The sequence below is a fragment of the Pleurodeles waltl genome, chromosome 10, assembly GCF_031143425.1.
Source record: "Pleurodeles waltl isolate 20211129_DDA chromosome 10, aPleWal1.hap1.20221129, whole genome shotgun sequence".
Lineage (NCBI taxonomy): Eukaryota > Metazoa > Chordata > Amphibia > Caudata > Salamandridae > Pleurodeles > Pleurodeles waltl.
Window position 1 is genome coordinate 637,053,887 of NC_090449.1, and position 26,104 is coordinate 637,079,990.

A 26,104-nucleotide genomic window follows, 5' to 3' on the forward strand; every position below is an offset into this window, starting at 1 on the left:
TCCTGGCAAACCACATTCTGGCATCCATGCTCTAATAATTTATGCAGACCAAGTTGGCTTTATCCCAGGGCATAATACGGTGACCAACATCTATGGAATTCTATTGATCCTTGAGATGGAGGGCCCTGCCTGGCATAGAGGAGTGATAGTTGTGAACAACATTGAAAAGTCCTTTGATAGTCTTGGTGGGACTATCTCTATCAGACGATGTTAAAGATGGGTATTAGATGAGGGTTTGTATGATGGACCGAGTTGCTGTAATCGGCACCTACAGCCAGGGTTCACACAGGCAAATGTATCTCCAGTTCCTATGTTGTGGAACAGGGCATCATACAAGGGTGCCCACTTCGTTCCCTTACTGTTTGCCCTTGCTGTTGAACAGCTTGCTGGCAGTGCCCATTCTGGCATGTTGTTTAGGGGCCTAGAAGTCAGGAGTAGGATGCACTGTGCTGCCCTCTATGCAGATGATATGCCTTTGTTCCTGTGGGATTTGGGGGAGGACTGCCAGGGGGAGTAATAAGACTGGAGTGCTTCCAATGCATCTCGGGCCTCTGCATCAACTGGCAGTAGCCTCACCTATTTCCACTATGTTGTGCTATGCTTCAACACCCGAGCTTGCATTGCCTTGCCTGACAAAGGACGTGCCTAAAATACCATGGTGTCAAGATCTACCATGATCCCCCTGAGATCCTGGAGGGAAAAACTGGGGCAACCCTTTGTGCCAGTGTGGACTTCTGGAAGACCTTGAAACTATCAGTTGTAGGGAGAATAGCGGTGGCTAAAATGGATAGTGCTACCATGCTACCTACTACTATGCCCGCCATATTTTTTGGACCTGTACACAATGCTGATTGACCTCATCTAGGAGGCAAACAGGCGCAGAGTAGCTCTGTCAAAACTACAATTACCTATGAATGAGGGAGGGCTGGTGGTACCAGATTTTGAAGTTTACTACTGGGCGATACAGTTCCAATGGCTCAACCAAAGGATTGCCTTGTGGTTGCGCCCAGCGGGGGACCCGGATAGAACAGCCCTGAGTCTTGCCATGTTGTACCAGATCCTTTTGAACCCCAGGTGACCAATCCCGGAGGGTCCCAGAGCCTTGCAAGTAGCTTGTCACTGCTGGTGGGGCTTCCTCCAATGCAGTTGGGTAGATAAGCGTTACTCAACAGATCTTCCATTGGAGGACTGGAGCGATTAGCTGCAGGTGAGGTACTGAGGGGACTAGCAGAATGGTCCCATTATGGGATTACCCAGTTGGATGACATATAAAGTGATGGGGAATCTTATGACATTAGACAACCTCTCAACCACCTTTGAGATACCCGGGGCCAATTTCTCTTACATAGAGTGACACTAGCAATGCTTCACAACCACTGGTGGCCTGGCTCAACTGAACCTCCGCCCCACAGGGGTTGCTAGGTCTGCTGCGCCACAACGAGCCGTATCAAGGCTGTGACTGGTTTGTATCAGGCTATATGGGCAGATATTATAATGCCCCCTGAGGGACCTACACAAGAAGTTGGAAGCAGACCTGAAACTGCCATTTGCCGACCCTGAATGGGACAGAATACTTAGCAAGTCTCTCAGAACGCCAGATTTAAGTTGGTAAATGTTTACCTTATTTAGGGCTTATCTGACTACTGCAAAGAGTGCACAGCTCTACTATCCAACAACAGCTGCCTGCCCCAGATGTGGGGAGTGAGAATCTGAAATCCTTCATACAGTGTGGTCTTGTCCTGAGCTGACTCTTTTCTGGGAAGGGCTAGTTGAGTGTATCAATGAGGTTACCCAGTGGTCTGTTCCCCGCACTCAATCGGCATGCCATCTAGGGGATTTTCCACATCCCCACAAACATAAGGTCACAAACGTATTTATAGACGTGGCCCTTGTCCTTTGGAAGCAAGAGATTACCATGTACTGGAAGGCACCACGGGCCCACGACTGATTAAATGAAAGAAGGATCTCCTGCGATGGGCAGGACATGAGAGTGCAATGCTGTACCAGGAAGCTCGGAAAGAATGTGGGTCATTAAATAAGGCCAAAGCTTGGGATCACTTGGTAGATTGCCTCAAGGACAGTGATCCAGGTACCACTGAGCATTCCCTATCCTCAGTTAGTGTGTCTGAAAGTGGGGAAGAATGAACTCTGTACTTCACATGTGATGTGGAACAAGAAGTGCCTTGTTCATGCAGGGGCGCATGCTCTAGTGATAAACTTAGGATGGGATATGTTGAGTGTCTTGTGTAGGGGTGGGGGAATGTGTTAGTTGGAAACAGGTTTGGGAGGAGCTCTTGTTTTCGAGTGAGGAGTGCTGTATCAATTTACCCAAATATTACACTTCCATGCTATGCTAATAGTGATTGCATTCATATTGAAATATATGGCACATGCACACACATCCTGTAACGTCTTCCAGCCCTTTGGCGGGTTGACTGCTCCATTTGAACACTTAAATGGAAAAAAGATAAACAATTTAAACAAATTAAATCTGGGCTCAAACCCCTTAGCTGTGGCACAGAGCAGACAGGCTTAGCTCAGTGAAAGGTGTAAAGTATTTAGCAGCAACTAAATAGTTAATAAGTCAAGATACAACACAATACAAATCTCACAACCACTTTCTAAAGCCAGAGAAATAATTAATGCGAAAAATGACACCAAAAGGACAAAAAGCTAAGAAGTGCAATCAGAGAAATTACTTTTAAATATTTGAAGCAAAAATCAACAAGAAAAAGTCAATCACCCATCCACAGTCACTATTTGCTGTTTTCTGTGAGCTAGGCATGCTTTCAGGTTAACCATGATAGAGAGGAGGTTGGATACCTCAAGTAGGTCAACCTGGTCAATGATATAACCTTCTGATGTAGTCTCTGGAATGAAAATCAAAATTCTTCAGTCTGGCAAGGCTGCAGACCATGTGCAGCGAAATCAACATGGGGTATCCATTGGATGTGATTTTGGACAGACAAGCTCTGAGCAGGAAAATTCAAATTGTGCAGCTGTTAAAGTCCTCTCATCAGGTAGATAGTTTTCCTGCCTAGTTATGATCTCTACCTTTGACCTGAGGGTCAGATGAACTAAGAAAGGATTCAGAAAAGGGATCTCGAATTGTGCACAGACTGTTAAAAATGGGGTTTCTAGATGGCAGTGTTTTGTACCATGTCCAAGTAGGGACCTCACTCTAGTCAAGGTAAGGGAGCCACACAGCTAAGGTAACCCCTTCTCACCCCCTTTCTAGCTTGGCACAAGCAGTCAGGAGTATCCCAGAAGTAATGTGTAAAGTATTTGTACAAACACACAGTAACTGTGAAAAGTCCACAAAAGTACTCCACACCAGTTTAGAAAAATAGTCAATGTTTATCTGATTGAAACAAGACCAAAACAACAAACATCCAGTAGACACATTTTCAAAGATGAAATCTTAGTATAGAGCTTTGAAACACAATAGCTCCAACCGGGGCTATCACGGCATCTCAACAGAGTCGCTTCCAACAGTCTGACCCCAGGCATGAGGGAGTGCAGGATGGTCACAGAGTTGCATGGACCCCGGGTACAGTACCTTGGAAAATGATGAGGGACCAGAGATGTTGCACAGAGTCTGGAAGATGAGGCTTTGCTAGAGCCGGCGTGGCATTGGTTCCTTACTGCTACTGCGGAGGTGAGGTGTTGGTTCCATACTGCTAGGTAGGGGAGATGGAGTGTTGGTTCTTTGCGGTTGCAGGGGAGGTGAAGTGGTGTCAGTAGTGAGGAATTGGTTCCTTATGAAGAATCCAGTAGGTCAAGATGTGAGGCGTCAACTTTGCGATGTTTCAATCACACCATGGGACCTCTGGTGCTGCGGCAGAGTCAGAGTCAGGTATCACAGATGTCCGTGACACGGCACTTGGGGCACATGCTGTGGCAGGACATTGGAGGCACTGCAGCAGCATTGGGCCTGTGTTGCATGTCACAGTGGGTGCATTCAGTGGGGACTACAGCTCTGGTGCAGGCAGCAGCGCGGAGTCGAAGAGTGGCACTGGTTCCAAAGTCACTCTGGAGTTGATGTGCTCAGTTTCCTCTTAGTTGTACCAGAGCACACTTCCAAGCGCCCAGGAACTGGATTTCACCCTACTTGGCAAGTCAGGACTCTCAGCAAGAGAGCCCGGGATCTGACAGGTGAAGTCTTTGATGGCCCTGAGACTTCTTAACAGAAGGCAAGCTCAGTTCAAGCCCTTGGAGAACCTTAGACAGCAAGATGTAGAAAGCAAAGGCCAGTCCTTTCACTCCTAGGAAAGAAGCAGCAATCAGCAGGCCAGCACAACAAAGCAACAGGCAGAGTGGCAGTCCCTTACAAATAAAGCAATATTTTATAAATATACCCCATTATCTTTAAAGGAAAACAGGATGTGTTTTTAAAAACTCTTTTAAGAGTCTTGAAAGTCTTTTTAAGATACTTAAAAGATATTTTTTTCAACATTCACAATGGGGAAGAGGACCCCTTCCCATTTGTGAATGCCTTACCTCTACTTTTCAGTAGTTGGTAAAACAGTAATGTTTTGCGAGTGGATTTCAGTTGTAAAACATTAATACATCCCACTGTGATTCAGTATTTGAAAAGTAAGCCCTAAAAACATCCCTTCTAAATATTACATTGGTATGGAGTCAGAAACCCAAATTGCGATTTGTATTGTGTTATCAAATTGCAATTTAAATTTCTTAAACAAACAAAATGCCTTTTTGCAGTCACAAATGGCCCAATTCTGTGGATCAGGCAATTTGCAAAGGCACATTGACTTGTTACATCTGAATCTTAGTCTCTTTCTTGGAACTCAAAGTCCTCCAGCAAGGCAAACCTGGAAGCAGTGTTTGATTAAGTTCTCTGAGAGTCAAACACCTTTGCTGTGAGGTCCATCTAAAGCTCCAGAGGCTGTGAAGTCCAAAGATTGTCGATGTCCCAGCTTTTTAGGCTTTCTTGGGTAGCCCCTCTTGATCCCTTCAAAGCCCCCCCCCCCCACGAAACCTCAGAAACAGCATTTAGAGGCCTGGTCTCGCACCAGCATAGGTTCTCAGCAAGGACCAATCTAGTTCCACTCGACTGGTCTCTCACTGAAAAAGGCCTCATGAAATATTTTTGTGTCCCTGTAGCTACACAGGAACTCAGTCAACTGACCCCTGGAGTCCAGTTCTTAGTCCTGGATACAAACAGGAGCAGGTCCAGCCATTCAGATCTCCACACAGGCCTCAAATAGCAAATGCATTTTTTCACTTCATTCACTGGTCCAGAGACTGTTCTGTTGAGCTGTGTGTGAGGTGCACTTTTGTAGGGTCCACGAGCCAGTGGGTGGGGGCTACACCTAGACACTTCATAACCAATGAATATAAAGTTCCCATGGGAAAACTGCTCCATTTTGCAACAGACCCTGTTTGTATTACTGCAAACTATCCCATGGTGGACTATTCTAAGTAAAATCCAAGATGGCAAATCACACAAATATTCCTGTCAAACAGCCTAATCAATTATTTTCACTCTTCATTAAAGGAAGCACTGACGGGAGTCAGCTGCTCCTAGGATAATGGTAATTAGTCTACTGAGCCTACTGGGACTCAGGCAGACAAAGTAAGAATTTTCAGAAGTACTTTTCCAAATATTTGTTTAATAATACAGTTCACAAGTGGATAGATTTTTTTTAGCATGCATTAACATTAGTGATTAATCATCTCTGTAATGTTATCCAAACCAAGAATAACAAGATTAATTGTTAATCTGAACTTTAGCTTTTGGGGGTTAGTCACTGAGGTACATTCCACCACTAAATTCTTGCATGTGCCACTTTTAAGTACTAGACACTGTACCTTGTGGGATGCAAGAACTATGTTGAAGTGACTTATTTAATATTTAAAACTAGGGTTCTTCCCTGTCAAAAAGGAACATTTTGACTGGCTTGCTTGAAGGTTTAGTGGCTGCGTTAGTCAGGCTACACAGTTAAACCTGAACCATTGTTTGTTTTCTTTGTCAGTCTTATGGATTGCAAGCATTAGCTCTAGTTCACATATGGCATTTAACTTCCCATGCCATTAGTGTATTTTCTACACTATGTACCATGGCCTTATTTGAAAGTCAAATATGGCAACCAAATTCCAATCAAGTGTTAGCCATTTTACCATGTGAGCTGGTTATATCACCTACATTGGGGTTTGGACATCAGTGCGTCACTGTTCAACAACAAGCAGCACCAGTCTACAAAAGTTGGGTTGCCCACACAAAAGAGTCACTTTCTCACATCTGGTTATATGAAAATGACCAAAAAGTTATAAACCATATGATAGCCCCCTTCCTTTAAAGCAATATGTCCATGCATGAGGGGAAAAGATGTGGCGGAGTTGTAGTTTTTTCCCTCAGATCAGCTCATGTATAAACAAATCCAAGATTCATACTATGCACCGTTTGAACATTTAACCATCAAGTCAACATTGGAAGATTATTATAAATGTATCATTGCTGTAGCATATTGACTGCCCAGAAGGAGTACTGTTTTTGAAATAAATTTATTGAGATCTGCACTAATATTTTAGAGTTTGGACGTCAAGGTCTAATCTTAAGAGATTATATTATTGATTTAGATAATGAGTTGAAAGATTTTTTTTTATTATCTTTACTCCCTAGATGAACAACATTGCTAGAGGTCTACCCATTTAGCAGGACATGTGCAGGAACTGCTTTTGGATTTCAATTGTCGACCGTTGAACCCATCGATAATACCTCTGTCATGTACAGATAATCCTTTAATTGAGTGAAATGTTCCATTGAGACAACAGCAATCAATCAAACAACTAGAATTCAGATTTAAAGCATAACGGCCATTTATTTGTCTGTTTTCCATGATGCATATATATGTACTACTGGTTAGGTCACTTGATATTCCTGACTGCCCTACAACTATGTTGCAAAATGTAAGGCAATACTTAATGTATTTGCTCTAAGGAAAACTAAAGTTATATGTTATGCCTGACAATCGAATCTCTGTTTCTCAGATGAATTAATTAAATTGAAACATCGAGATTGTCAACTTGAAAGAATCTGAAGTAAAAAACTGTAAACATCATTATAATATGTACAAAATATTATAACAAATGCAAAAAAAAACTTGACATTATGTTGACATTATGGAAATGGAATTAATGCTGTTAGTTGTTTCACAGAAGAATTTTTCAAAGTTTATAAAGAGCTGACTTCTCCAGACAGTGGGCCTGATTACGAGTTTGATGCTCTTCAGACCGCCAAACTCGCGGTGGCAGTCGTACCACCGTACTCCTGCCCGTTCGACCACCAGATTGCGACCCCGGCAGTCGGAGAGCCAGGAGACCACCACTAGGATTATTGATCTCGATAGGGTGTCGGCGGTTGAAGTCGTAGTCAGCCACAGCAATGCCCTTTGCTGTGCTGCTCATGACTTTGCTTTCTCCCAGCCTTTCCATGGCGGGGCTGGCAGAAAGCCATTGCTGGGGGCCACAGGAGACCCCTGCTCTGCCCACAACCATGTCGTGGGTAGGACAGTAGCCCCCCTGCCAGCACCCTCAGAATGCACACTATCTGCTATGCTCATTCCGAGGGTGCTGGTGTGCAACAGCCTTGGCCACAGCTCCCTTAAGGGATGGCATGGTGAGCAAAAGAACGATGGATTAAACCCAGATCTGTGACTGGGGGTGAGTGTTTGCATAGTTCAGCACTCCGTCCATCATCCTTTTGTTTTGCTAAAGTTGCCCTAAGTGGGAAGGGTATGCCCAGACGTGGGTCCCGTGCTCACTGTGCCACTAGATTCAAGCTAGCCTGGCTGATGAAGCGTGATACCCTGAAACCAGTCCCAGGATGCTTGTTTTTGGTCCAGGGAGGACCTGGCCTGGCAGTTCAGGCTGGACTGTTCCCATGAGGAACAGGGTGAAGACTAATTTGCATACGGCTAGGTCCCAACTGGGGTGGCCGGGTGAGCAAAAGAACAATGGATTAAACCCAGATCTGTGATTGGGGGTAAGTGTTTGCATTGTTCAGCACTCAGTCCATCATCCTTTTGTGTTACTAAAGTTGCCCTAAGTGAGAAGGGTATGGCCAGATGTGGGTCCTGTGCTCACTGTACCACTGGATTCAAGCTAGCCCGGCTGATGCAGGGTGATACCCTGAAACGGGTCCCAGGATGCTTGTTTTCGGTCCAGGGAGGACCTGGCCTGGCAGTTTGGGCTGGACTGTTCCCATGACGAACAGGGTCAAGACTGATCTGTATACAGCTAGGTCCAAACTGGGGTGGCATGGTGAGCGAAAGAACGATGGATTAAACCCAGATCTGTGACTGGGGGTGAGTGTTTGCATTGTTCAGCACTCCGTCCGTCATCCTTTTGTGTTGCTAAAGTTGCCCTAAGAGGGAAGGGTATGCCCAGACGTGGGTCCAGTGCTCACTGTGCCAGTGGATACAAGCTAGCCTGGCTGATGAAGGGTGATACCCTAAAACCGTTCTCAAGTTGCTTGTTTTCAGTCCAGGCGCTGATTTGCGTCAAAAAGTATAAATATGGGCCTAAGAACGCCACAATGGCTCAATTTTATTTTTGCAAACTGCACAGCTACTTCTTGATCTACCATTCCATGCATGAGTGATGTGCCCTCAATTGAATGGGGGATTCTCCATGCAAATATGAGAAAATTGACTTTTGCAAAGCATGTCCCAATACAAACCGTGCAAAGATTATTTTACCAAGTATTCTTTTTGCAGTAGAGGGAACAGTGGCAAGAGGCCAGGCTAATTCCTAAGGCTCTGTGCTTGACTGTTCCCCCAGCAGCAGCTGTTTCTCCTTTCAAGCGAAGGAGCATTGCACCTATGCCTAAGTTGCCCCCCAAGGGATGAAAAATAAAATGGTAAAAAATGTTAATTTATTACCATTTTATTTTCCAGACTCCCATCCTGGACCGAGTTTCAGGACAGGGCGAGGCCACTGCTGCTGAGTGGCAGCAGTGAGCTGTGCACACATGAGGGAATACCCTTCCCACTTGGGGCAACAAATGTAAAAAAACAACATGAGATGGACTGAAACCAGTCCCAGGATGCTTGTTTCCGGTCCAGGGAGTACCTGGCTTGGCAGTTCAGGCTGGACTGTTCCCATGTGGAACAGGGTCAAGACTGATTTGCATATGGCTGGGTCTGAACTGGAATGGCATAGCAAGCAAAAAAGCTGATGGATTAAAAGCAGGTCTGTGACTGGGAAAGAATGTTTGATTTGTTCTGCATTCCGTCCATCTCCTGTTGTTTTTGCATTTGTCGCCCCAAGTGGGAAGAGTATGCCGAGACGTGGGTCCCATGCTTGCTATACCACCAGATTTAAGCTAGCCTGGCTGATGAAGGGTGATATCCTGAAACCGGTCCAAAGATGCTTGTTTTTGGTCCAGGGTGGACCTAGCCTGGCCTGGCCTGGTAGTTTGGGCTGGACTGTTCCGATGGGGGACAGGGTTGAGACTGATTTGCATGTGGCTGGGTCTGAACTGGAAGGGCATAGGAAGCAGCAAAAACAACTGATGGATTAAACCCAGATCTGTGACTGGGGGAGGATGTTTAATTTAGTCTGCATTCCGTCCATCTCCTGTTGTTTTTGCATTTGTCACCCCAAGTGGAAAGGGCATGCACAGATGTGGGTCCCGTGCTTGCTATGCCACCAGATTCAAGCTAGCCTGGCTGATGAAGGGTGATACCCTAACCCGTTCCCCGGAGGCTTTTTTGTGGTCCAGGGTGGACCTGGCCTGGCAGTTCGGGCTGGACTGTTCCCATGGGGAACGGGGTCAAGACTGATTTGCATATGCTTGGGTCTGAACTGGAATGGCTTAGCAAGCAAAAAACTGATGATTTAAACCCCGATCTGTGACGGGGGGGGGGTAAGAATGTTTGATTTGCTGTGCATTCCGTCCATCTCCTGTTGTTCTTGCATTTGCACTTTTAATTGCTGCAGCCCTGTGTTTCAGAGGAGAACCTTTGGCACCAGTACTTTTTTTTATTTACAAATTAAGCACTGCTGTTTTTAAACTGCCTTGTCAGGTCCTCTCTGGATCATAAACAAACATCTGTGAACTGGTTTCAGGTTATCAGCCAGGCTGGCTTGAATCCATCAGCACAGTGAGCAAGGGACCCACGTCTGGGCATACCCTTCTAACTTAGGGCAACTTTAGCAACACAAAAGGATAATGGACAGAATGCTGAAACATTTCAACCACTCACCCACAGTCACAGATTTGGGTTTAATCCATTGTTCTTTTGCTCACCATGCTACCCCAGTTTGGACCCAGCTGTATGCAAATCAGTCTTGATCAAGTCTGGTGGTGTTGTCTATCACTGACTGTCATGTTACTAGTAATGAATGACCTCGACCATTCTACCCAGTAAAAAGTACACATGAATATTTACTAAAATGTGTCCAGCGCAGTGCAGCAAGCAAAGTAACTGTGTGATAGGTAGAGATCAGATTACACCATATGGACAGAGATATGGCGCTGTTCTTCTCGGTCACAAGCACAAGTTTTTCACAGGAAAGTATTAATTTCAAACAAACATTTTGCACCAAATTTACATCACTTTAGGGACCCAAACCTAGCGCAAAATGTTGGAAAATATAGGGGCATATTTATACTCTGTTTGTGCCGGAATTGCGTCGTTTTTTTTTACGCAATTCCGACGCAAGACTAACTCCATATTTATACTTTGGCGTTAGACGTGTCTAGCGCCAAAGTCCATGGAGTTTGCGTCATTTTTTTGCGTGGACACCTACTTTGCGTTAATGAGATGCAAGGTAGGCGTTCCCGTCTAAAAAATTGACTCCGAGGCATGTGCGCCGTATTTACACTCCCGGGCAAAATTCACGCCCGGGAGTGGGCGGGTCAAAAAAAATGACGTACGGCCGCTTTTGCGCCGTTTTTTTTGCGCCTGGAAAAGGCAGGCGTTAAGGGACCTGTGGGCTCTGAAGGAGCCCAGAGGTGCCCTCCCATGCCCCCAGGGACACCCCCTGTCACCCTTGCCCACCCCAGGAGGACACCCAAGGATGGAGGGACCCATCCCAGGGACATTAAGGTAAGTTCAGGTAGGTTTTTTTTTTTTTTTTTTTTGTGGCATAGGGGGGCCTGATTTGTGCCCCCCTACATGCCACTATGGCCAATGACCATGCCCAGGGGACAGAAGTCCCCTGTGCTTGGCCATTGGGCAAGGGGGCATGACTCCTGTCTTTGCTAAAGACGCCCAAGCTCCATATCCCCCTATGCCGGCGCTGCCTGGTGTACGTCGTTTTTTTCCACGCACACCAGGCAGCGCCGGCGGCTAACGCCGGCTAACGCCGGCTAACGTCATTGATTAAATACGGCGCTAATTTTTTGGACGCAAAACTGCGTTAGTGCAGTTTTGCGTCAAAAAGTATAAATATGGCCCATAGTCTGCAGTATTATCTACACTCTAAGCCACGGTGCAGTATTACCACACTACTTATGATTACTAATTGAGCAGGTAAAGGGAGCAACCACTCCCTCGAGAACTAAGAGCTAATCATGAGTCCAACATTTTATTGATTTTACTAATGATATAATGTTTCTATTGCTTGGCTTTCAGTAACCGGCCACCACCAGTGCCGTATTTGCATGAACCACTCTTGGCCAACCACTGAGTTGCTCTTCTCCCCAATTAGTCCTACATCACCGAGAACAAATAGAGGCCCATATTTAAAAGAAAATTACAGAGTGGGACACTGTGCCAAAATTAGGAGTGCCGCACTCCGTCATTCTCACAACGCAGGGATGCACCATCTTTAATTGAATACTGCGCACCCCTGTGTTGTCCCCTGCACTGGCACTAAATTAAGCTGCCTGCACCAACACAGGCATCCTTTCACCATCATGCAAGGATGTCTGCGTTGTGGGGAGTGATTGTTTATGTGTGGGAAAGTGTCCCTTCCTGCACATAAACAATCACTAATGGTGATTTGGCACTTCAGAATGCAGCACACACATAAGTGCCAAAGTGTCATTTTGAAATGATTGTTTATGTGCAGGAAGGGACACCTTCTCTCACATAAACAATCATGTCTGGCATTTTGCTCTTTCTATGGCGTTAGATTTTGGCACTGCTTCAGGTTTATGAAATCTCGTAAATCTGAGGCAGCATCAAAATGCAATGGGTGTTGCTGTGGCACGCCCACAGCAACACACATTGCATGCCCCTTCTACGCAAAGGGCTGCATGTGAAGAGGCTGTATGTCATGAAAAGTGACTCTCTGGGGGTGCTAGGGGCTCATAAATATGCCAGAAAGTGCAGCCAGCGAACCACGGGACAGTGTCTCTGTTTTGCTATGAACCCACCTTTTTCAACCCAGGGGGGAGGTCACTTCTGTTTCATCCTAAAGAGATGCCACATTCTGTACATTTCTACTGAGGCAGTGCCCCTTTGCTGCCAACAGTGACTCACTAAAGGCAGCAAGGTGGTTCCGCTTGAAGAGAAATAAGTGCCATGAGGGATCAGAATAGTTTGCAAAAGTGGTAAGAGTCTGTTAAATAGAATCAGCATTTGGCTGTTGCATTTTTGATTCCATCGTAACAGTTTTTCAGATGTATTTAGATGTTTTCACTTCCTGTGCCTTTAATTGCATATAAATGATATATATTTCGTTCAGAATGTTGCACTGAATGCTCCACCGCAATAGCACAGGAACGCGATTACATGTTTTGGTGCAGTGACAGGAATTTTTTATTGAATACATTTTAATTTTGAACAAGTTGCCCTGACCGACCTGCGCAAAGTGTCATTTCTAGCCTGTACACGCACCATTCTTGAACAGATGGCTCAGTGAGAAATATACATTTGCACTGGCTAATCAGTGCAAATACTTGAACTGAATTTCCCGGCTACCAATGTAACCAGGCACCACTGGAATGCATGTAATCCTGTCTCTGTTGCAATGGCATCTCCTAAGGGTTCCATCCATTGTGGCCTTTTTGAAGGTTTTGTGAAGGCACGTATACACAGCCAGTGCCTGATGTGCAAAAAAAAGTAAATAATTGGAGAACTTCAATTTTTTGCTTAGTAGTCTGACAAAAAGCTAAATAGTCCAGCGGCGGCGACCGCAATCTCAAGGGGAGGGGCAAGCGGGGGAAGGGGAGGCGGGGAGAATTCAATAATAATTTTTAAAAATGACCTTTGCTGCTGCCGCCCCCTCACTCCTCTTCCCTCGATGGTGTTGGTGTCCTAGCAGTTCCTGGGACACCAGCACAGGCTCTCCACGCAATCCTGGCACTGCTGTCATGCTATTCGTAGCATGACAGCAGCGTCAGGATTGATCTGAGCGGCTTGGTCTGCCGCTCAGACGGTGAATGGGAGTCTGTGCAGTTTCTCCAACCCGGCTGTGCAACACAGCCTGGTTGGAGAAGCTTAAGTGTACATGTCAGTTTGGCCGGCCGAAGATGGCCGGCCAAACTAACATACAAACTTAGGTGTGCTCCATTCCCCCTCACCTTTCCTCCATCCCATGGCCCAGCCCCGCCCCTCCCTGCACATGCTGGCTCAGTGTGAGAAAGTAGCCTCTTTCTAGCCTTGTTACCCCCACTTTTGGCCTGTTTGTGAGTGTATGTCAGGGTGTTTTCACTGTCTCACTGGGATCCTGCTAGCCAGGGCCCAGTGCTCATAGTGAAAACCCTATGTTTTCAGTATGTTTGTTATGTGTCACTGGGACCCTGCTAGTCAGGACCCCAGTGCTCATAAGTTTGTGACCTATAGGTATGTGTTCCCTGTGTGATGCCTAACTGTCTCACTGAGGCTCTGCTAACCAGAACCTCAGTGGTTATGCTCTCTCTGTACAAATTGTCACTAACAGGCTAGTGACCAATTTTACCAATTTACATTGACATACTGGAACACCCTTATAATTCCCTAGTATATGGTACTGAGGTACCCAGGGTATTGGGGTTCCAGGAGATCCCTATGGGCTGCAGCATTTCTTTTGCCACCCATAGGGAGCTCTGACAATTCTTACACAGGCCTGCCACTGCAGCCTGAGTGAAATAACGTCCACGTTATGTCACAGCCATTTTACACTGCACTTAAGTAACTTATAAGTCACCTATATGTCTAACCTTTACCTGGTAAAGGTTGGGTGCTAAGTTACTTAGTGTGTGGGCACCCTGGCACTAGCCAAGGTGCCCCCACATTGTTCAGGGCCAATTCCCCGGACTTTGTGAGTGCGGGGACACCATTACACGCGTGCACTACATATAGGTCACTACCTATGTGTAGCTTCACAATGGTAACTCCGAATATGGCCATGTAACAAGTCTAGGATCATGGAATTGCCCCCTCTATGCCATCCTGGCATTGTTGGTGCAATCCCATGATCCCACGGGTCTCTAGAACAGACCCTGGCACTGCCAAACTGCCTTTCCCGGGGTTTCACTGCAGCTGCTGCTGCTGCCAGCCCCTCAGACAGGCTTCTGCCCTCCTGGGGTCCAGCCAGGCCTGGCCCAGAATGGCAGAACAAAGGACTTCCTCTGAGAGAGGGTGTTACACCCTCTCCCTTTAGAAAATGGTGTGAAGGCAGGGGAGGAGTAGCCTCCCCCAGCCTCTGGAAATGCTTTCATGGGCACACATGGTGCCCATTTCTGCATAAGCCAGTCTACACCGGTTCAGGGACCCTTCAGCCCTGCTCTGGCGCGAAACTGGACAAAGGGAAGGGGAGTGACCACTCCCCTGACCTGCACCTCCCCTGGAGGTGCCCAGAGCTCCTCCAGTGTGCTCCAAACCTCTGCCATCTTGGAAACAGAGGTGCTGCTGGCACACTGGACTGCTCTGAGTGGCCAGGGCCAGCAGGTGACGTCAGAGACTCATTCTGATAGGCTCCTTCAGGTGTTGCTAGCCTATCTTCTCTCCTAATTAGCCAAACCCTCTTTTCTGGCTATTTAGGGTCTCTGCTTTGGGGATTTCCTTAGATAACGAATGCAAGAGCTCATCCGAGTTCCTCTGCATCTCTCTCTTCACCTTCTGCCAAGGAATCGACTGCTGACCGCGCTGGAAGCCTGCAAAACTGCAACAAAGTAGCGAAGACGACTACTGCAACTCTGTAACGCTGATCCTGTCGCCTTCTCGACTGTTTTCCTGGTGGTGCATGCTGTGGGGGTAGTCTGCCTCCTCTCTGCACTAGAAGCTCCGAAGAAATCTTCCGTGGGTCGACGGAATCGTCCCCCTGCTACCGCAGGCACCAAAGAACTGCATCACCGGTACCCTGGGCCTCCTCTAAGCATGACGAGCGAGGTCCCTTGATTCCAGCAACTCTGTCCAAGTGACTCCCACAGTCCAGTGACTCTTCAGTCCAAGTTTGGTGGAGGTAAGTTCTTGCCTCCCCACGCCAGACTGCATTGCTGGGAATCGCGAATTTTGCAGCTACTCCGGCCTCTGTGCACTTCCGGCGGAAATCCTTTGTGCACAGCCAAGCCTGGGTCCACGGCACTCTAACCTGCATTGCACGACTTTCTAAGTTGTCCTCCGGCGACGTGGGACTCCTTTGTGCAACTTCAGGTGAGCACCATTTCACTCCTCTTCGTAGTGCCTGTTCTGGCACTTCTGCGGGTGCTGCCTGCTTCTGAGAGGGCTCCTTGTCTTGCTCGACGCCACCTCTGTCCCCACACACAATTGGCAACATTCTGGTCCCTCCTGGGCCACAGCAGCATCCAAAAACGCTAACTGCACAACTTGCAGCTAGCAAGGTTTGTTTGCCGTCTTTCTTCAGGAAAACACTTTTGCACAACTCTCTACGGCGTTAGTGATCCGTCCTCCAAAGAGGAAGTTCCTAGCCCTTGTCGTTCCTGCAGAAACCTCAGCTTCTACTGTCCAGTAGCAGCTTTTTTGCACCCACAGCTGGCATTTCCTGGGCATCTGCCCATCTCCGACTTGCTTGTGACTTTTGGACTTGGTCCCCTTGTTCCACAGGTACCCTCGACTGGAAATCCATTGTTGTTGCATTGCTGGTTTGTGTCTTTCCTGCAGAATTCCCCTATCACGACTTCTATGTCCTTTGGGGAACTTTAGTGCACTTTGCACTCACTTTTCAGGGTCTTGGGGTGGGCTATTTTTCTAACCCTCACTGTTTCCTTACAGTCCCAGCGACCCTCTACAAGGTCACATAGGTTTGGGGTCCATTCGTGGTTCGCATTCCACTTTTGGAGTATATGGTTTGTGTTGCCCCTATCCCTATGTGTCCCCATTGCATCCTATTGTAACTATACATTGTTTGCACTGTTTTCTAATACTATTACTGCATATTTTGGTATTGTGTACATATATCTTGTGTATATTTGCTATCCTCATACTGAGGGTACTCACTGAGATACTTTTGGCATATTGTCATAAAAATAAAGTACCTTTATTTTTAGTATATCTGTGTATTGTGTTTTCTTATGATATTGTGCATATGACACTAGTGGTACTGTATGAGCTTCACACGTCTCCTAGTTCAGCCTAAGCTGCTCTGCTAAGCTACCATTATCTATCAGCCTGAGCTGCTAGACACCCTATACACTAATAAGGGATAACTGGGCCTGGTGCAAGGTGTAAGTACCCCTAGGTACTCACTACAAGCCAGTCCAGCCTCCTACACTCAGCCAGTGGGTTGTGCTCCTTCGCCATTGTGAAGGAGCCACCCCTGAAATAGTCTTGTTTCGACTTCATGCCTTTTTTTCCTCCCACTCAACATTGTAACATACTCTTTCAGATTCATTTACACCCCTACATTATACTTTTGGCACTGCTTTGCTATCTATCTTTATCTCCTTTTTTTCTCTTTTATCACTTTTAATTTTATTGTTGTGGGCCAAGTCTGACCAGAAAAAGAAAGTTTGGTCCCCAAAATGAGTCCTCATGCACACCAGTTGCAATCACCTGCACAAGTTAAGCACTGCCTTCAGCATACTTTGTAGTCTGTAAATTGATGGCAATAGTTCATTCTGGAACCTCCTATAGTGACCACCAGCCAGTACTTCACTACATATAAGGATAATCACTTTCGATTGAAAACACCCCAACATTGACCTGTTAAGACATGTTTTTGTAAACTTTTGTTTGGAAGCCAGTTCTCTTTAGTGATTGTGTCACCCTGGACAAGTTCTATTTTATCAATGTAGAAAATAACCTGTATGTTTTAATCTTAACGTGTTCACTTTAAAAACAGGCTCACAGTGCTTGCTGTATCCATGGACAGCATACAGCTGGCACTAGTAATGAGGGCTAATGATGACATTAATTTGACATTTACGGAGTAGGCCAGAGAACACCTGGAAGTGAACTGTGGAAACAGAATTGGAGACCCTGAACCACAGCTGGGGCACCATAAAGAAACTTGCCTAAGACAGGAGGTCCTTTGTCGATGCCCTATATGCCAGATGGCATAATAGGCAGTAAGTAAGTAAGAATTGTACCTTGAAAACTTCATCAGGCCCAGGTTTCCAGGCGTGCTACTGGGATTATCATGTGACACTTCTCAAGGAGTATTATTCTTGTTGTAGGGAATTCTGCATACCATAAATTTCTGCACAAGGAAATTCCCCCCTCCCTTTGTGCAAATGCACACTTTATTCCTCACTACATTTTACCTATGAAGAAAGCCTTTCTCCAACATTCCATAAAAATTAATGGTGATTCTTTACATTTCACATCAGGGAAGAGACGTTTCTCCAGCCCTTTATCATCATTTCCAGGTGGGAAACGGTGGGATCAACATTTTGGAATCTCTACAAATGTACGTTTGTGGGCGTTCCCAAACTTCAAAGACAAACCATAGTTTGGACACCCCTTTGCGCCCCTAAGGGGGATTTGTCACTGTGGATTTCTCTGTCCCACATTCGTAGTAGTACTAAATCATTTTTACACCTGCTAGGAATCCTTTTATTTGCTGGCCTGGTTTTTAAACCCTACATAAAAAATCAATTGAATGCCTACAATTGGAACGGTCAACATACAAGCCCCAACTAGGTTGGGCCCTCACCCTGCGTGGCATTGTAAATTGCTCTCTTGATTTGGAGATGTTCCCAGTTACTACACCCTGCAGTTTTTCTGACTAATTCCTTCTGCCACCCGCCAGGCATCAATTGGAGGAATTTGTGAAAGACGTTAATGAGAGAAATTTGCAGAGATCTGGTACATTAAATAGCATCTGCATGTTATTCACTTGTCTTGCCTCAATATGCAGAATAGAGTGGTAAAAACGCCCTGGGTTACACAATAAACCATTGGGACACACAATGAGGTCATTAGTGCTTTTGGCTGAAACAATAAAACTACTGATAGCGCGTCCAGTCCTTATAAATTACTTATGTTTGGACACGCCGGAGGTCGGTGAACCTTTTGACCGAGTTGAGCCCTCCTCATCCAAAGAATTGTCGGATCCGTCAAGTCGGTAATCAATGACCCATTATAATCAATAACCAATACTCTATTAGTAATCAATCAACAAATTAGTTGAACAGAAAATCAATAATTGAACACACCATGACCTTTTAGTCATAAATAACCACACCGGTTTATTAAAAGTTAATGAGTTTATTTCCCTATATTAACAAAGCTAGCACAATATAAGTAAGTCTCAAAATCAAATGATATACATATACGAACATTACTAGCTGTCCATAGCGACGGAAGAAATGCAATCTACGCAAGATTTGGATTATAATGCACTCGGTTATAGAAATGCAAATCACTATTATGAGTAACTGAATTTGACTAATTGCATACATTGGTCAGCATAACAAGATTTCAATTCAGCACGGTGCATCAAGTGAATACCTCAACTAACCTCTGATTAGCATAGGCATGTGGGGCTTCATGCAAAAGAATTTAGTCAACATAAATTTAGAAAACTTCTAGCTTAGGCTCTGTCAAAATAAGCAGTTGGTACCTAAGAAAGAAAATACAATGAATAATACATTTATCCTTTCATAATTACCAAATACAATCAGCATTCAAGGTAAGTCTTCGTCCTTCAGGTACCGGTTCGATCAACATGGGGCGGATTTCAAAGGGGCAAAGTTTTAAGGCAAGTTTCCTTGCGGCAGCAAGGAAAATGGGGCAAAAGTTATTGCATGGGCAAGATGGGGTAAAGTTAAAGTCTCTAGGGTGAGAATTCTTTAAAGTCTCTCTCTCTGGGATAGAGAAAAAGCATCAAAGGGTCATCAAAATGGTGTCTTGAATCTGGCTTCAAAATGGCATCAAAGAAAATGGCTGACTTCTCTTTGTCCGGTGGGTTTAAGTAAGGAAACGTTCCAAATTCTTCAGGGTCTTCCATTGGAGGGTTCATAGGGTGGCTTCTTTTTGACCAATGAATAGTGTATTTCTCTCACTAGTCATTTAAAAAAAGGTGTCCTTGGAGCTTTGGAACACAAGTAGCAACAAAGTTTGCCAATTATTTCTGTATCAGTGTCTTTATTGTCTGCACCTGCAGAAACTGACCTTGCTTCAAAGGGGATGAAACTTGCCTAGCACAAACCTTGAGATAAGTGTATTAGTCATTCTACTGGAAAAATACAGCTTTAAAGGCATAAAATATATGTTTTATTAATACAAGTGAAAACCACACAGTTAAAATTGAGACCAGGCGACTAGGCCAAAGCCTCTGCTAAATTTAAGCTAAGCATATAACAGTTTTTAACGAGAAAATCATAAAATACATCTGCAATTATGACGGATTACTACATTGTCGATTCTTCATGATTAATCAAGCTCGCTTATACTAATGGCAAACTACTCCGTGGGCACATTTTCTACACATATTATATTTTTTTCTTTACTAAAATCACATTGCTTTATACAATTTTGTTACATGATATATGAATATTTGTTAGCCTTTCTTTTTCTGCTTCATCACTACGACTGTCTGAAATTCACCCTCGCAACACGAGCCCAGGTAAGTGGTTCGAAGCTCACTACAGAATACTGAGAAGAGCTTCTTTACAAGTTGAACCGGAGAGCAACAACCGATTAAAAGGAAGTTAAACTCCTGACTCGCAACCTCTTGTTTACTGCTCGCTCAAAAGCAGTACCTGGCCAAATAAGCAATCAAATACAGGCTCTAATTATAGTCTGTGTTCTCGGAGATGTATCCTTCTCTCCCCTTTGATTTAATGGTTCTTTCATTGATTTCTTCATCATATTTATACCGGCCTCATCGCAGCTTCGTCTTTGCACTGATGCATTGAGGGCAGGTGAACAGATACAATTAATCTTTCATCAAGCAACTAAGCAAATGTCAAAGGTGTGCTCATCTTAGATGTAAAGTCATTTTTCAGTAATAATGACAATTAATCTAACTACAAAAACACGCGCAATTCAAAAAGCTGTCAGCAGACGTTCATTACTGGTCTAAGAAGTGCCTACCATGCTTGTAAATGTATGTATTACACAGAAACTTCGTCATGTGCTTTTGTCTGCCTGCGTTTGTGATGGAGCTAAAGCCTTCAATGAGCATGTTTAGCATATATTTATGAAAATAAATGGACACATTCAACGTCTTTTTTATATTTTGGCGTTTTTTTTATCTCTATAGAAAGGAACTCTGTCTCTGCCTGTGTAACCCTTTATTGTTCCTGTTTTTGCAAAGCTCTCTCTGTCTTGGGACACTACAAGCAGGTTAGACAAACATGCATAACCCTTACGAAGGACAGCAAACAGTTAATACAACTTGTAAACACAGTGATGCAGGCACCTCTCTTTAGCTAAACTTCATACATTTTTAAGGCAAGTCGTGAAAATTAATGCATTATGCAAAACCGATCTGTCATGCAGAGTGAACATGGTTCATTTAGAGCTGGTAGCTAAACCAGGATGAGTCTATTCACAGTGCAGATTTTGAAAAATGGACTACATTGCATTTTTTTTTTTCTGCAGTAAAAAAAATATATACTATTGATGGCTTTATTACCTTTCTACTGCTTTATGTTTGGGGAGTATTTATGTGATCCGTTTCTAAGTATTTCTAATATTAAAGTACCTCAGGTTGCAGTGTATAACTGTAAGACATTGTAGGAGCCCCCACACTTCATCCCCACCACTACCAAAGAAAGCAGGATGTATGAGTTTAATGCTGGTAGAAGAGGCACAATTCTCCAAAGTAATCGAGACTGAAGAACTTTGAGGACAGAATATCAAGGGACAAAATATTGAGGTACGTGCATATAGGGAAGCCTCAATCTACTGTCCCTAACTCCACATCAGCTTAACTTAAAGATATGTGTACCAACTAGGGACAGAGATGTTGAGTTAGGTATAGACAATCTAGGCTTACTTAACTGTAGATATTTTGTTTTCCATATTCTGTCCTCGATTTTATGCCCTATTGATTTTGTGGTTTTGATATTCAGGGTGCATATTCTTAACATGGAGCTTCATAGTTCAAGGCACCTTGGCTATTGAACATTAATAGGATGTGGTCTGAATTTATTTCAAGGTGCACTGTTCAAGAAAGGAAGCAAACAACACTGGACAGGGGCACAAAAAAGACAACAGGTTTCTACACGTTGCTTTTGCCGTGAACACTACTTGGCACTGTGTCTTTGGTTAGGAGTCAGGGTGCCACCTGTCTAAGCAAGGACACTCACTCTAGTCAGGGCAATGGAGAAGCACTCTTAGAAAACCCCTGCTATCCCCCTTTGGTAACTTAGCACAAGCAGTCAGGCTTATCGCAGAAGAAATGTGTAAATTATTCGTACCACCACACACAGTAATGCAGTGAAAACACTACAGCATGGACAGCACACCAGTTTAGAAAAAAGGTAATATTCATCTAAATCAAAAAAGACCAAAACAACAAAAAACAAACATACACAAGTTAAAATATGAATTTTTAAAAGAATAATAGTCTTACTCTATAGAGAACAATGGAAGTGCTGATTTTGCACAGGAGTACCTGTTTAGCGTAAAAAATAAAGCAGCATGGGCGAGCGTGTGTCGGAAAAGGCAGTCCTGCGCTGATTCCTTCCTCGCAAGGGAGGGCGTGTGTAATTTCTTCTCAAGTCGGGTCGGGGATGCGTCATTTTTCTCCCTCGCAAGACGGTGATGCATCGATTTCCGGGCGGGGCACCTCGGAACCTCACAGAATTGATTGATGCCCAGGGACAATGCGAAGAGAATCCTGTCACACGGTGTTAGAAAACTGTGCTACGTGGGGTTTGCGTCGTTATCAGCAGCCACAAAAGGGTGTTACACGTCGGAGTTTCTCCTGCCGCAGTGCACCGATCTCCCAGACGCGATGCAGGCGGAGCATCGATTTTACCTGCAAAGCCAGCGGTGTGTCGTTTATCAGCAGCATTGCAGATGGAGTTTCAAAAATTTCCCTGCACGGCATTCTGTGCATGGATTTTCAGCTCATGTCTGCCAACTTCACCTTTCAAGGACCCACGGACTAGATAGGATACCACTTAGCAGGGCAGGAGTCTCAGCAGAGAGTCCAGATGTTAGCATAGGAAGTCTTTGATGGCCCTGAGACTTCAAAACAGGAGGCAAGCTCAACTCAAGCACTTGGAGATTCTTCTCAAGCAGGAATATACCACAAAGTCCTGTCTTTGTCCCCTTTCACAGGCAGAAGCAGCAACTGCAGGGTAGCCCAACAAAGCACAGTCACAGGCAGGGGCATCACTCCTACTCAGCTCTTCAGCTCCTCTCCTTGGCAGAGGTTCTTTTTCGTTCCAGAAGTGATCTGATTTTCAGGGGTTTGGGGTCCAAGACTTATATCCCTTTCTGCCTTTGAAGTAGGCATACTTCAAAGGAAAGTCCCTGTTGTTCACAAGATCCTGCCTTGTCCAAGCCAGGACCCAGACACACAGCAAGGGGTTGGAGACTGCATTGTGAGAGGGCAGGCACAGCCAATTCAGGTGTAAGTGACCACTCTTCTCTCTGCTCTAGCAAAGATGGCTCATCAGGATATGCAGGCTACACCCCAGCTCCCTTTGTCTCTCTGTCTAGAGGGGATTCACAAACAGCCTAACTGTCAAACTGACTCAGACAGGGAATCCACAAACAGGCAGAGTCACAGAATGGAAGAAGCAAGAAAACGCCTACTTTCTAAAGGTGGCATTTTCAAATTACCAATCAAAAAAATAACTTCACTAAAATATGTATTTTTAAATTGTGAGTTTAGAGACCCCAAACTTCATATTCTATCTGCTCTCAAAGGGAATCTGCACTTTAATAATATTTAAAGGCAGCCCCCATGTTAGCCTATGAGAGACAGAGATAGATCTTGCAACAGTAAAGACTGAGTTTAGCATGTTTCCACTGTTAGGACATGTAACACACATCAGCACATGTCCCACCTTTAACATACACTGCACCCTGCACATGAGGCTATCTAGGGCCTACCTTAGGGATGCCTTACATTTATGAAAAGGGAAGGTTTAGAAGTCGAATTATCAGCTTAAAACTTCACACACAGACACTGCAATGGCAGGCCTGAGCCATGTTTACAGAGCTACTAAGGTGGGTGACACAACAAGTGTTGCAGGCCCACTAGTAGCATTTGCTTTACAGGCCCTGGGCACCTCTAGTGCACTTTGCTAGGGACTTACTAGGAAATAACATATGCCAATCATGGATAAGCCAATTTCACATACAGTTTACATAGGAACAATGGTTAACAGCGGTAAAGTGCCCAGAGTATCAAAAACAGCAAAAACAGAGTCCAGTACAAATCAACAACCTGGGAAGCAGAGGCAAAAAGTTAGGAAAGACCAAGCCAAGGATGCCAAGTCAAACAGACACTGTGAGACTTTCCCATTAAACAGGAAATACTTCTAGGGTTGGGAAGAAGAGCACGCAGTGTGTAATATGCAGAGAGAGCTGCAGCCCATTGTAGACTATATGTCACCTGTCCTTGCTTATCTGTCTTTCAAGGGCAATGTGAAAATTATTGAAAATCCGCCTGAAGGCCACAGGTAGACAGGCCAGAGTCTTGGTTTTTAGTTATGACTGCACTCCCGGTTCCCTATATACCTAAACACTGCAGCAGGGTGGGAGTATTTTGCTTGTCGATCCTCTCTAATGATATGCACAAGCACCACAAAATGGATGGGGGTGAAAAAGGGAAAACGATGGACAGCTTATTTTATGTACTAAGTGGGATTACCCAGGATGGTTTCCATAGTCTTTCACTAGATGCCTTTTATATAAAAAAAAAACACACCAACATGCTTCATCAGAGAATGATTTATCTCATCCTAAAACAATTATTGGCAATGCAAGCTCAATCAAGTTATTTGAGCTATTATATTATATTATATTATATTACATTATATTATAATATATTATATTATAATATAGTATCATATGATGCGATCTGACCTAATCACACATTCACTGGATTAAAATTCTCTATTGTCTAACCCAGAACATAATTTTATTTGGTGACTCTGACAAGATTAAAACGGAATAGCTGATGTTCTGGGATTTGCAAAAGCTTCCAAAGCTAGCAAACCTGGAGGACACTCAGGGGCATATTTATACTCTGCTTACGCCGGATTTGCGTCATTTTTTTTTTCTTGCAAATTCAGCGCATATTTAACTCCATATTTATTCTTTGGCGCTAGACCCGTCCAGCGCCAAAGTTATGGAGTTTGAGTCATTTTCTGTACGTGAAAACCTACCTTGCGCTAATGACATGCAAGGTAGGTGTTCCCGTGCAAAAACTGACTCTAAGGCATGTGCACCTTATTTATCCTCTGGCGTCAAAATGACGCACAGGAGGAGGCGGGCCTTAAAACAAGGTGCCCAGATGTATTTGCACTGTTTTTTAGCACCTGGGCCAGGGCAGGCGTTAAGGGACCTAGTGGGAGACAGAAGTACCCTGGGCATGGCTATTGGGCAGGGAGCATGACTCCTGTCTTTGCTAAGACAGGAGTCATTTCCAAGGGGGTTGTGCATCAAAAAGTGGCGCTAGTCAGGTTAGAGCCAATATTTTTTACTCTAATCTGACTTGCACCATTCTTTGGTGCACAACCCCCAGTCTTCCCTTCACCTCCGCTGCCCGGTTACCATCATTTTATTTTACGCAAACCAGGCCGCAGTGCCGGCTAACGTCATTCCAAAAATAAGGCGCCCTGCTGGCGGTAGCCAGTGGCAATCTGCCTTGACGCGGATTTGCGTCAAAAAGTATAAATATGGGCCTCAGTGGGTAAAAGGTGACAGTGAGTGCAACTTTGTCTCACCTTGGTAACTTCACCTGAGTAGAATGGTAACTCTCAGATAAAATGCATCTAGGTGTGCCTAAAATACAAAATATAAAAATACAGCAACAAACAGAGAGCTTGCAATCACCACATCCAGTTTATGTAAAGAGCAAACGTTTTATAAGAAATATATCACAAATACATAGAACAAGCATAGGAAAATCCAATAGTTATCCGCTGTTTGTTAGGAAAAGCACTTGATAGTAGTTTGGTGACTGTGTGCCCTAAAAGGCAAAGCTCATAGTGAAACAACGTATTTGTTACAATATGGAAGCTGGGAATAGAGTCCCTTTTGATAAACGCTGCCCTAGCAGAGGTGCACTGCAGCTTCTCAGAAGAATATTATGAAAAAAGTCTGAAAAAGTTTGTTTTGTTTAAGTGGTGACCCTAAAAGGCAAACACTGAAGGAATGTTCTATTGTTGATTAATACCCTTTGTGCAAGGCTATGTATACCATGTGTTTTTTCTTTTTCATGCAAAGTTTGGTTAGTAAGTTAACTTGCAGGGCGCAGTGTGTTGGCAAAGCAGTTAATGGCTGTCCTAGTTACAAGTAGTGAGTGGGCAAAAATGCACACGTATTAATTATAAGACAAGGCAAGCAAAAATGGTAGCTCAGGGAATAAGTCCCGTCCCTCCCATTTCTGTATGTAAAATAATAAAAGGAAATACCAGATTTGCCACACAATTTTTGGTGTACAAGTGTGCATCAAAAACAAATGTGCTATTATGGAACTCTGCAAAGTTACCTAAATGCACTACAGACACACAATAGTTTGCACCCCATGTGAATGAGCAAATATGCTGTTTTTCTGTAGGCAACAGCTTTGGTGGCACAGGCAGAAACATAATAGCTAATGTATGACAAAG